The 13,236-nt window shown below is 38.6% G+C and overlaps 1 protein-coding gene and 1 pseudogene across 3 annotated transcripts in view; both read right to left on the bottom strand.

The window, feature by feature from the left end:
* ZFR (zinc finger RNA binding protein) overlaps positions 1 to 13,236 on the bottom strand; it is an 84,172-nt gene that overhangs the window by 63,526 nt on the left and 7,410 nt on the right. The window lies entirely within an intron of this gene.
* On the bottom strand, positions 163 to 281 carry LOC114118775 (U2 spliceosomal RNA; annotated as a pseudogene).

Raw genomic sequence — 13,236 nt, 5'->3', positions numbered from 1 at the left:
AAGAAGACTTGGGTGAAAAACAGGTTAATGAAAGACTTCAGGAAATATGAAACTGGTCAAGAAAAATCATGATAACAGGTGAGCAACTAGTAGAGTGTAAAAAAAAGAAAACCCATTTGAACTTGAGCCTAGAAAGATTATTAGGTGATACAGGGTTATAAAATGGAATACACTAGGAATTCTTTTTTTTTTTTTTTGTCCTCGGATAGAGGACGTATCAGATATTAAACTGATAAGAACAGATACTACACTTGATCTTAGCCAAAAGGCCGAGAAGCGATCTACACTAGGAATTCTAATCATAGATCAGTACTTGGCACCATAGTATATACTATTTACAGTCATAAAAATGAAATGGTTTTGCTTTCAAGTTTTAGAATAAACCTAAATCACTGAAGATAAACTATTACAGAACACAATGTAAATGCTATCACAAGGAAAACTACTGCTGAGTAGAGGGATGGAGTGGAGAAAGAGGGAGAGTGAAGCAGAAGAATTAAAAGATTCTTAATAGTACCAAGATACTATCAACTTGTGATGGAACGACAACAGAACTGACAGTACTGTTGAAGAGAGACAGCCATATTACTGGATTTCGGAGGAGAAACATGAGTTGCATGAGAAAGTATATATGAACTCCTCACCACGATTGTAAGAAGTCAAATTAATGTATAGTTGATAAAGAAAGATATAAAAATGCAGCATACTATTTAGTGATATGGAAGTTAGAAATAAAACCAAGATGTATTAAAGGTGAGGGTCCCTAGGAAGTGGAATTAGGAGGCAGGGAGAAGGAAAATAAGGGACTTGTTATCATTAAGTCCTTCTATCTATTTTTAACTGGCTAATGCATTATTCTGGGAAAAGGGAAGCATAAGATATTAGAACAGAATTCTAAGACAGGCAACTTTAATGACTAACAAATCAGCCCTAAATTTAAATATTCCCTTATAGTTATTCCAATACAACTCTACACCTACATTTTTGGCCTCAACCTGAATCTATACCCGACTCTGGGCCCATCTTTCAAATTCCATTAATATGACCTGGCTTTATATTACACTACTGAAACCACAACAAGTTATGTGTACAAATGGCTTGTCCACAAAAATGGCATCTAGTAACAGGGGAAACCTTCCTACATCTCAGTTCTCAAAACATGACCCAAGGACAGCTAAGGGTCTCTAAGATTATTACACAGGGTCCACAAGGTTGGTTCTCTTTTTTCAATTACAAATTGCCTTCATATATTTTAATCCAAACAACTTATTGCAACAGACTAAATGCAAAAGCAGACATGGGAATCCAACCATCTTATCTCTATATCCAAGGAGATATTAAAAAGATTTGCAAAAATGAAAAACAATGCTTCTCATCTCACTACTTTTTTCGTGGTTGGAATACTTTTCATAAAGATATTCTTGGTTAGCATGTAGTGGCTTTCAGTTCAGTTCAGTTCAGTCTCTCAGTCGTGTCCGACTCTTTGCGACCTCATGAATCGCAGCACACCAGGCCTCCCTGTCCATCACCAAGTCCCGGAGTTCACTCAAGACTCACGTCCATCGAATCAGTGATGCCATCCAGCCATCTCATCCTCTGTCATCCCCTTCTTCTCCTGCCCCCAATCCCTCCCAGCATCAAAGTCTTTTCCAGTGAGTCAACTCTTCGCATGAGGTGGCCAAAGTACTGGAGTTTCAGCTTTAGCATCATTCCTTCCAAAGAAATCCCAGGGCTGATCTCCTTCAGAATGGACTGGTTGGATCTCCTTGCAGTCCAAGGGACTCTCAAGAGTCCTCTCCAACACCACACTTCACAAGCATCAATTCTTCGGCACTCAGCCTTCTTCACAGTCCAACTCTCACATCCATACATGACCACAGGAAAAACCATAGCCTTGACTAGATGGACCTTAGTCGGCAAAGTAATGTCTCTGCTTTTGAATATGCTATCTAGGTTGGTCATAACTTTTCTTCCAAGGAGTAAGCGTCTTTTAATTTCATGGCTGCAGTCACCATCTGCAGTGATTTTGGAGCCCCCAAAAATAAAGTCTGACACTGTTTCCACTGTTTCGCCATCTATTTCCCATGAAGTGATGGGACCAGATGCCATGATCTTCGTTTTCTGAATGTTGAACTTTAAGCCAACTTTTTCACTCTCCTCTTTCACTTTCATCAAGAGGCTTTTAGTTCCTCTTCACTTTCTGCCATAAGGGTGGTGTCATCTGCATATCTGAGGTTATTGATATTTCTCCCAGCAATCTTGATTCCAGCTTGTGTTTCTTCCAGTCCAGCGTTTCTCATGATGTACTCTGCATAGAAGTTAAATAAGCAGGGTGACAATATACAGCCTTGACGTACTCCTTTTCCTATTCGGAACCAGTCTGTTGTTGCATGTCCAGTTCTAACTGTTGCTTCCTGACCTGCATACAGATTTCTCAAGAGGCAGGTCAGGTGGTCTGGTATTCCCATCTCTTTCAGAATTTTCCACAGTTTATTGTGATTCACACAGTCAAAGGCTTTGGCATAGTCAATAATAAAAACAATTTTATAAATACCTTAGAAAGGTCCCAGAACCTGAAAGTTTGAGAATCACCATTTTATTATAAAACAGAACATTAACTTAAGGTCTGTGATGGTATTCATCATTCATTTTTATGCTCTTTACTTATAACCTCTTTAAGCAAAATGCTTCCATCTTATGACAGAGAAACAGTATTTGTTGTCCGTTAAAATGAAGAGTGCACGAGTGGCCAGAGGTCTGTTGCCTAAACCTAGGGCTCCAAATCTCCTCCTGGTTAACTGCTATACATACCAATTTCTGTGTTAACAGAGACATCAAAGGCATTGGGAAGTAAAGGCTCAGAACTGTGAAACCCCCACAAGAAACTAACAGAAAGTGAATTAGGAAAAAGCCCACTTCCCCCTTTAAGGCAGAAGTATATGGAAACTTTCTTGTCTGAGCCTTGGCTCTAGGTAAAGGAGAGAAGGCTCTTCTTTGATAATTCTTAACAAGTGAGCACTCTCCTAGCTTGGGCTCTGGAATTCACATTATCTGACCAGGGAAAACACCAAACCAAGTTATCTCTGTGCTGACAATGCTTCCAGGTGCCACAGAATCCAGATTTCTCTCTAATGCTACAATCCTGCAAGAAAGAGATCTCAATCAAAAATGAAACCCATAAGGAAATAAGATACTATGAGCAAGAGCTTGTAAACGTATTTAAAAACAGAAAACTACAATTATTAGAATTACTGGATACAAAACAGAAAATAAGCACACTAAAGAGATAGTCAAAACCAAGACCAAGAGGTCAATCAAAAACAATTAGATGAATGGAAACAATTTCCAGAAATGAAATACAGTACATAAAAATTAGAATCTTAGAAAGGCATCACATAACTAATTAGACATAGCTGGCAAAAAAAAAAGCTATAAAACTTACCCAGAAGGCACACAAAGAGATGAAAGATATTAAAGAGGTTAAAAGACCAGGAGGAAAGAATAAAAAATGTTAACTTGCAACTCACTGGAGCTACAAATGAAGAAAAAGAATGGGAGAGAGGACATCTAAATAGAATGTCTGATATAACAATCCTCATATCCAGGAGTCCCAACTACTCCAAAGTAAGATTAAATAAGGAATTCTCACCAAAATCCATCTGAGTGAAACTGTAAACACCAAGGAGTGAAAAGCACAACTAGTCTGAGGAAGAAAATTCCCTAGAGACTAAGTGATGACTTCTCAAGAATAAGAAGGGAGAAATGAAGATACTTTGAGATTAAAAAAACAAAACAAGAAAATCTGTTCTTAGTAAACCCATATTAAAGGACATTCTCAAAGATATACTTTAGGAAGAAAGAAAATGATCTCAGGATGAACGAACGTCAAGTTGAAAAAAAAAAAGGTAAATTTGAAGGCAAATTTAAATAATTGCTGGCTATATAAGACAATTTTGTCCAACAACTATCACACGGTTTAGAAAATCTAAAAACAACAAAAGCACAAAATCAGCACAACTCATCAAAGTTAAAGCATTTTAAGTCCTTGTTCTGTTTAGGAAGGTAATGTAAAGGTACCTTCCTAAACAGATAAAGGTAATGATCACCTTTGAAGTGAAGTAAAATCACTTAGTCGTGTCCGACTCTGCGAGCCCATGGACTGTAGCCTACCAGGCTCCTCCGTCCATGGGATTCTCCAGGCAAGAGTACTGGAGTGGGGTGCCATTGCCTTCTCCAGTAATATTTCTTTGAGCCCCCCTTTTTTTTGTGGTGGGTGGGGGGCAAGAATACTGGAGTGGGGTGCCATTCCCTTCTCTAGGAGATCTTCCTGACCCAGGAATTGAACCTGGGTCTCCTGCAGTGTAGGCAGACGCTTCACCGTCTGAGCCACCGGGGAAGTAATTAACTTTAAATTAAAAATGTGAAATTTCTAGAGGAACCACCATAGGACAGATGCAGAATGTTTAATTTTCTGACCTTGAAAGGCCATGAGGGGAAAAATAATCTCAAGAAAATGTAGGTAGCTTCTGTCACTTATATTATTAAATGTGTTTTTTACTCTGTTGAGTGTATCTGTTTCAACTTTGGATAACACAGTAAAGTAACTGATAAAACATTTTTTTCCTTCTTTTGGCACACAAAACACAACCCTTCCATTAGCCCAAATTTAATGTTCAACATTGTTGGACTCTTCTAGGTCAAATTATAGGATTTTCTCTGTCTACAAAACTTCTGTCAAATTTATCTTCTTTATATTTAATATTTTATAATGTTAAGAATGATGAAAAAAGACATACAACCTTTAGATATTCCTTAAACTTGCTACGTCATGCTCTATTACCTTTACAATGATATTAAAACAATAACTGCATCATTGCAGAATTTTGGAAGAAACTTAAATTCAGGCTCTATTTTCTTCTTAAAAACCAGAACCAATAAAATAACGAATCCTACAATTTCTACCAACTCATTAGATTTGTAGACTACAAGGGAGAAAGATGGTTAAATATCTGGATTAAATATCCCAGGTGTGGATGTGACTGGTGATGTAAGTCAAGTCTGATGCTGTAAAGAGCAATACTGCATAGGAAGCTGGAATGTTAGGTCCATGAATCAAGGCAAATTGGAGTGGTCAAACAGGAGATGCCAAGAGTGAACATCAACATCTTAGGAATCAGCGAACTAAAATGGACTGGAATGGGTGAATTTAACTCAGATGACCATTATATCTACCACTGTGGGCAAGAATCCCTTAGAAGAATCCCTTCTAAGAATCCTTAGAAATGGAGTAGCCATCATAGTCAACAAAAGAGTCTGAAATGCAGTACTTGGCTGCAATTTCAAAAATGACAGAATGATCTCTGTTTGTTCCCAAGGCAAACCATTCAATATCACAGTAATCCAAGTCTATGCCCCGACCAGTAATGCTGAAGAAACTGAAGTTGAAAGGTTTGAAGAAGACCTACAAGACCTTCTAGAACACACACCCCCAAAAGATGTCCTTTTCATTACAGGGGACTGAAATGCAAAAGTAGGAAGTCAAGAGATACCTGGAATAACAGACAAATTTGGCCTTGGAGTACAAAACAAAGCAGGTCAAAGGCTAATGGAGTTGCCAACAGAATGCACCACTCACAGCAAACACCCTCCAACAACACAAGAGAAGACTCTAAACATGGACATCACCAGATGGTCAATACAGAAATCAGACTGATTATATTCTTTTCAGCCAAAGATGGAGAAGCTCTTAAGAGTCATCAAAAACAAGAGCAGGAGCTGACTGTGGCTCAGATCATGAACTCCTTGTTGCCAACAAGACTTAAATTGAAGGAAGTAGCTCCCTACTAGACCATTCAGGTTTGACCTAAATTAAATCCCTTACGCTTATACAGTGGAAGGGACAAATAGATTCAAGGGATTAGATCTGATAAGCAGAGTGCCCGAAGAACTACGGACAGAAGCTTGGGATATTGTACAGGAAGCAGGGATCAAGACCATCCGCAAGAAAAAGAAATGCAAAAAGGCAAAACTGTTGTCTAAGGAAGTCTTACAAATAGCTAAGGAAAGAAGAGAAGCTAAAGGCAAAGGAGAAAAGGAAAGATATATCCCTTTGAATGCAGAGTTCCAAAAAATAGCAAGGAGACAGAAGAAAGCCTTCCTTGGTGATCAATACAAAGAAATAGAGGAAAACAATAGAATGGGAAAGACTAGAGATCTCTTCAAGAAAACTGGAGACACCAAGAGAAATTTCACGCAAAATGGGCACAATAAAGGACAGAAATGTTACAGACCTATCAGAAGTAGAAGATATTAAGAAGAATATAGAATATATTCTGTGGCAAGAAGAACTACAAAAAAAAAAATCTTCATGACCCAAATAACCACGATGGCGTGATCACTCACCTATAGCCAGACATCCTGGAGTTTGAAGTCAAGTGGGCCTTAGGAAGCATCACTAAGAACAAAGCTAGTGGAGGTGATGGAATTCCAGCTGAGCTATTTCAAACCCTAAAAGATGATGCTGTGAAAGTGCTGCACTCAATATGCCAGCAAATCTGGAAAACTCAACAGTGGCCATAGGACTGGAAAAGGTCAGTTTTCATTCCAATCCCAAAGAAAGGCAATGCCAAAGAACGTTCAAACTACCGCACAACTGCACTCATCTCACATGCTAGAAAGGTAATGCTCAAAATTCCCCAAGCCAGGCTTCAACACTACGTGAACTGTGAACTTCCAGATGTTCAAGCTGGATTTAGAGAAGGCAGAGGAACCAGAGATCAAATTGCCAACATCTCCTGGATCACTGAAAAAGCAAGAGTTCCAGAAAAACATCTACTTCTGGTCTGTCGACTACGCTAAAGCCTGTGACTGTGTGGATTACAACAAACTGTAGAAAATTCTTAAAGACATGGGAATACCAGACCACCTGATCTGTGAGAAATCTGTATGCAGGTCAAGAAACACTTAGAACTGGACATGGAACAACAAACTGGTTCCAAATCGGGAAAGGAGTACGTCATGGCTGTATACTGTCACCCTGCTTATTGAACTGATATGCAGAGTACATCATGAGAGATGCTGGGCTGGATGAAGCACAAGCTGGAATCAAGATTGCTGGGAGAGATGAAACCACCTTTATGGCAGAAAGCAAAGAACTAAAGAGCCTCTTGATGAAAGTGAAAGAGGAGAGTGAAAAAATTGGCTTAAAACTCAACATTCAGGAAACTAAGATCATGGCATCCGGTTCCATCCCTTCATAGCAAATAGATGGGGAAACAATGGAAACAGTGACAGACTTTACTTTCTTGGGCTCCAAAATCACTGCAGATGGTGACTGCAGCCATGATATTAAAAGACCCTTGCTCCTTGGAAGAAAAGTTATGACCAATGTAGACAGCATATTAAAAAGCAGAGACATTACTTTGCCAACAAAGGTCCGTCTAGTCAAAGCTATGGTTTTTCCAGGAGTCATGTATGGATGTTAAGAGTTGGACTATAAAGAAAGCTGAGCACCAAAGAATTGATGCATTTGAACTGTGGTGTTGGAGAAGTCTCTTGAGAGTCCCTTGGACCGCAAGGAGATCCAGCCCGTCCATCCTAAAGAAAATTAGTCCTACGTGTTCAACGGAAGGACTAACGTTGAAGCTGAAACTCCAATACTTTGGCCACCTGATGTGAAGAACTGACTCCTTGGAAAAGACCCTGATGCTGGGAAAGATCAAAGGCGGGAGGAGAAGGGGACGACAGAGGATGAGATGGTTGAATGGCATCACCAAGTCTATGGACATGAGTTTGAGTAAGCTCTGGGAGTTGGTGACAGACAGAGAAGCCTGGTGTGCTGCAGTCCATGGGGTCACAAAGAGTCAGACATGACTGAGCGATTGAACTGAATACTGAGTAAATTCAGGCTCTATTTTCTTCTTAAAAACTAGAACAAATAAAATAACCACTCCTGCCATTTCTACCAACTCATTAGATTTATAGACTACAAGGGAGAGGGATGGTTACATACCGTATGAACTGTTAACAGTTTTCTTGAGATCTTTTAACTCTCAGTGTTGTACTGTTCTGTGTTTGTCGCTCAGTCATGTCTGACTCTTAGGAACCCCATCAACTGTAGACTGCGGGTTCCTCTGCCCTTCGGGATTCTTCAGACAATACAGGAATGGGTTGCCATGCCCTCCTCCAGGGGATCTTTCCAACCCAGGGATCAAATCCAGGTCTCCCATATTGCAGGTGGATTCTTTACCATCTGAGCCACCAGGGAAGCCCAAGAATGCTGAATTGGGTATTTCTACCCTTTCTCCAATGATCTTCCTGACCCAGTAATCAACCAGGGTTTCTCCTGCATTGCAAGTGGATTCTTTATCAGCTGAGCTACCACCAGGAGAAATGTCATTTGGATCCACTGAACCTCATTCTCTCCTTTTCAGTATTTTTGAGGTTATTTGACCATTTACATAAGAATAAGGGATAATGAAAAACTAATAGAAAAATTTCAATATGAATTATAAATTAAAATTCTTATTCCACATATAGACAAAATGGACCATGTTTTCTAAACATAACTGCTCATCAACTTCCATGCATAAACATGAAACATGTCCATCTGTAAATGCTAGTTCCACATTTTAAGTATTTCTCTAAGTGAGTTCCAACTCTTCATTACTTCGGTGGTTCTTCTACATCTGAATTGTCAACATACAATGCTTTAAAAAGTTCTGAAATGTTTTACGGCTCATATTTTTCTGAAGAGAGAGAGATGATGATGATGACCATATTTGATTCATAATTGTAAAACATCAATTTTTGTTCTGGAATAATCTAATGAATTTTCAAATTTCTACACCATCTATTTCCTTCCAACTACCTTTGTATACATATCTCCCTTGAAGATTTGTCCACTAACGCATCATATCAAGTAAATTTTAGTTCACAAACATCACAAAACAAGAAAGATTTCTGCCACATATACTTCTAGCAAAATGGGATGTTGCTAATATTGTCACAGAATATTACATACTGAAGTCCTTCTTATTAACTAGATGAGAGTACTTTCTTTTTTTATCCTTAGAAATATATTGTTCATTTACTCATTCTTCAGTGTGAAGAAACTCATCTCAGACAGTGGTCCCCAACCTTTTTGGCACTAGGGACCAGTTTCATATAAGACAATTTTTCCACAGATGAGGGGAGAGGATGGTTTTGGGATGATTCAAGTGCATTACATTTATCGTGTACTTTATTTCTATTATTATTACATTGTAATATATAATGAAATAATTATACAATTGCCACCTGGGCTTCCCAGGTGGCACTAGTGGTAAGAACTTGCCTGCCAATGCAGGAGATGGAAGAGATGCAGGTTTGATCCCTGGGTTGGGAAGATCCCCTGGAGAAGAAAACACAACCCACTCTAGTATTCTTGCCTGGGGAATCCCATGGACAGAGGAGCCTGGCAGGCTACAGTCCACAAGGTCACAAAGAGTTGGACACAACTGAAGTGACTTAGCATGCACACATACAACTGCCACTCACTGATAGGGTTCTGACAGGAGTCTGCACGCAACTGATTGTGGTCTCTGTGCAGTCCAGCTACTGATTGTGGTCTCTGTGTAGCCAAATCTCTCTAATAATAATCTGTATTTGCAGTGGCTCCCCAGCACTAGCATCACCTCAGCCCCTCCTCAGACCATCAGGCATTAGATTCTCACAGGAGGAGCTACAAAGAGAATCTAATACTGAGAATCTAATACTTCTGCAGGTCCGACAGCAGGTGGAGCTCAGGTTTAAAGGGAATGATCGGAGCCTCTGTTAAACACAGATGGAAGCTTCCCTCACTGGCCTGCCACTCACCTCCTGTGTGGCTGATTCCTAATGGTCTGTGGCCTGGGGGTTGGGGATCCCTGATCTAGGATATGGTATCTAAAGACCCTTAAGCTGAGATTTTGCTCATGCAATCAATTTCACCATCATCATTTGTCTTGAGTAGTGTCACTTTCTTCTTGCATTCATGTTATTTATGTAATAACTGTCAAATATTTTCTTGTGTTAACTTTCTTATCCTTTGACAGTATGAACAGAGAATGACTAATTCTGACTCCCCAACTGTGTTGAAGGAAAACTAAAAGCCAACAATTAAAGGTAGTGTCTCTCTCTTCTTTCATACCATCTTGAAAGATGCAAAATGTTGGGCAATGCAATATCTTCCATTTATTTCACTACCATACCATCCTTCGAGGTGCTTCCAAAACCATTTTGCTATTGTATTACTTTTTTTTTCATAGCATAGCTGGAAATAAATGATGAGTAAACAGAAGATAATTTTTAGGATCACAAAATAGCAAAATGTTTTAAGAAACAGAAAAACAAGATCACTAAGATAAATCTTAGACTTATAAAAAAAAGATCCAGTGGATCCATATGGTAATTGAGATAAAAGAAATTTTATTCCATTTTGAAAATAAGCAAACCGTTTTCTTTGGAAGACACCTAAAAGAAAAAGTCATGCAATGTTAATCCTTGTAAGTATTTGTAAACAGAATTACTCAAAAAAGAACCAAGCTATTGGGTATAATTAAAGCTGATGGATACCATAAATTAAACCAAAGTGCTCTATAAATTCCTATACTCAAGAAAAATACATCTTTCATTGTATCTCAAATATATTAACATTTCTTCAGAGAAAGGTATGGATACTTAGAGAGGTGAAAACTAAAAAAAATTACATCCCACCTACCAAAGACAGACAGAGCCAAAGAATGTTCAAACTACTGCACAATTGCATTCGTTTCACATGCTAGCAAGGTAATGCTAAAAACTCTCCAAGGTAAGCTTCAACAGTATGTGAATCGAGAACTTCCAGATGTGCAAGCTGGATTTAGAAAAGGCAGAGGAACAAGAGATCAAACTGCCAACATCTGTTGGATCACAGAAAAAGCAAGAGAATTCCAGAAAAACATCTACTTCACTGACTATGCTAAAGCCTTTGACTGTGGATCACAACAAACTGTGGAAAATTCTTAAGAGAGATGGAAATATCAGGCCACCCCACCTGCCTCTTGAGAAACCTGTCTGCAGGTCAAGAAGCAATAGAACCAGACATGGAACAACAGATTGGTTCAAAATTGGGAAAGGAGTACGTCAAGGTTGTTTATTGTTATCCTGCTTATTTAACTTATATACAGAGTACAGCATGAGAAATACTGGGCTGGATGAAGCACAAGCTGGAATCAAGATTGCCGGGAGAAATACCAATAACCTCAGATATGCAGATGACACCACCTTATGGCAGAGTGTGAAGAGGAACTAAAAAGCCTCTTGAAGAAGGTGAAAGAGGAGAGTGGAAAAGCTGGCTTAAAACTCAATATTCAAAAACCTAAGTTCATGGCATCTGGTCCCATCCTTTCATGGCAAATAGATGGGGAAACAATGGAAACAGTCACAGACTTTATTTTCTTGGGCTCCAAAATCACTGAAGATGGTGACTGCAGCCATGAAATTAAAAGACACTTGCTCCTTGGAAGAAAAGCTATGACCAACATAGACAGAAAATTTAAAAGGAGAGACATTACTTTGCTAACAAAAGTCCATCTAGTCAAAGCTATGGTTTTTCCAGTTGTCACGTATGGATGTAAAGAGTTGGACGATAAAGAAGGCTTGAGTGACAAAGAATTGATGCTTTTGAACTGTGGTTTTGTAGAAGACTCTTCAGAGTCCCTTGGACTGCAAGGAGATCAAACAAGTCAATTCTAAAGGAAATCAATCTTGAATATTCATTAGAAGGACTGATACTGAAGCTCCAATACTTTCACCACCTGATGCGAAGAACTGCTCATTAGAAAAGACCCTGATGCTGGCAAAGACTGAAGGCAGGAGGAGAAGGGGACGACAGAGGACAAGATGGCTGGATGGCGTAACCTACTCGATGGACATGAGTGTGAGCAAGCTCTGGGAGATGGTGAAGGTCAGGGAGGCCTGGTATGCTGCACTCCATGGGGTGGCAAAGAGTCAGACGCAACTGAACAATGAGCAACAACCTACTCTTCATGTCAGTTTTTCTTTTTACTATTATTTTTTCAGAATTTTTTGGATATCATTTGAATAATGAACTGTAAGTTTATATAATAAGACCCCCAAATCCTCTAAATGTGAAGCCAGGATAACCAGATATTCTGAAAGTAAAGGTTAGCAAATGAAGGATTTTAAGCATAAGAGTATTTTGATTAAATTTATAATGACTATGTCTGCTTATAGTAAAAAACTGGTTTGGGATGGGTAGAACTGGGGTAGTGAAAAAAGCAATAAAGTCATCTTCATAAACCATATCACTCTTTGCCCTCATTTATATGTATTTTTTAAAGGCTCATTTTTTTCTATCAAAAAGTATCATTCTTCAAATTTCAAGTTCTCTGCCCATTTAATGCAGACTACTATACCAGTATAATGCAATTATACACTATATTATCTTTTTCAAGAAATAAAAAATTAATTCAAAATTTTATTTTCACTTTTTTTTAATCTTTAAACACGGTGCCTCCCAATACTTTAAGCCCATTTAATCTCTAGGACCCTCAATAACTTATTTGTGGATAAACAAAGTCCTACTGTAGAGCACAGGGACCTATATTCAATATCCTGGGATAAACTATAATGGAAAAGACCATAAAAAAGAATGTGTATACAACTGAGCCACTTTGCAGTACAGCAGAAATACAGCCTTGTAAATCAACCATACTTCAACGAATTTTAAAAAAATTATTTGAATACTAAGTTAGACTGCAAAACCTATTTTATGCAAAATTTTATGCTTGTCTTTGATTCTAGTGTTTCTATAATGGCTGCCCATGAAAATTAAAGCAATGATTTTGATAACTGTCAATTCTTTACTTGGCCTCTCTAAAGCCTTAATATTGCTGACTACTTTATCTTCTTTTAGTTTTTATGAACACTACATTCTCCTAGCTCTGTTCACCACCACCCTGGCCCAGTTATTTGTTTCTTTCTCTGGCTCTACTTTCAACACGGAAGTTCCCCAAATTTGTAACCCTGACTCTATTTTTTTCCCCCACTCATTCAAAAAAGTTTACTAAATGTTTAAATGTTTGATGCATGACAAGTAGTTCCTCTGGTTCATCCATACTCACAGCTACAATGGTGGATTCACCACCATATGGCTAATATTCACATTTACACTACGACCCTTATCCCAATTCTGAGCTCACTCCCAAATGCCTA

The sequence above is a fragment of the Ovis aries genome, chromosome 16 (assembly GCF_016772045.2).
Source record: "Ovis aries strain OAR_USU_Benz2616 breed Rambouillet chromosome 16, ARS-UI_Ramb_v3.0, whole genome shotgun sequence".
NCBI lineage: Eukaryota > Metazoa > Chordata > Mammalia > Artiodactyla > Bovidae > Ovis > Ovis aries.
This window is presented reverse-complemented; position numbering and strand designations above follow the sequence as displayed.